Here is a 421-nt window from a genome sequence, read left to right as displayed (position 1 = left end):
TTGTCATTTTTTTATTTAGTACTCCAAATGTATCTCTATTGTCACCACACTGCGTTCTATGCATTATATCATTATGTTGGCGTCCTCCGTTAAATATGAAGATAACAAACTGGATAATAAAGATCTAACATATGATTTGGACATCAGTTTATTGGTTCATACAAGAAAATCAGGATTTTATCATTTAATAGTCTTATATCTGAACATTGTTAATTTGTATACAAATTATTTCATTTAATTCATATTGTCTAGTAGCAATTGTGTGTTATTTTTAGATTCCAAGAAAAAGTATTAAAATGTGGATTGTATATGCAGCTTGCATTTAATGAGAAAAACCTACACATTGATTTAGTACTTGAATAAAATCTTTAAAGCATAATTAAATTATTTTCTATTTGTGGTGGTATCTCAGAATTGGGAT

Source organism: Apodemus sylvaticus, chromosome 1 (assembly GCF_947179515.1).
Source record: "Apodemus sylvaticus chromosome 1, mApoSyl1.1, whole genome shotgun sequence".
Taxonomy (NCBI): Eukaryota; Metazoa; Chordata; class Mammalia; order Rodentia; family Muridae; genus Apodemus; species Apodemus sylvaticus.
Note: the sequence above shows the minus strand (reverse complement) of the source record.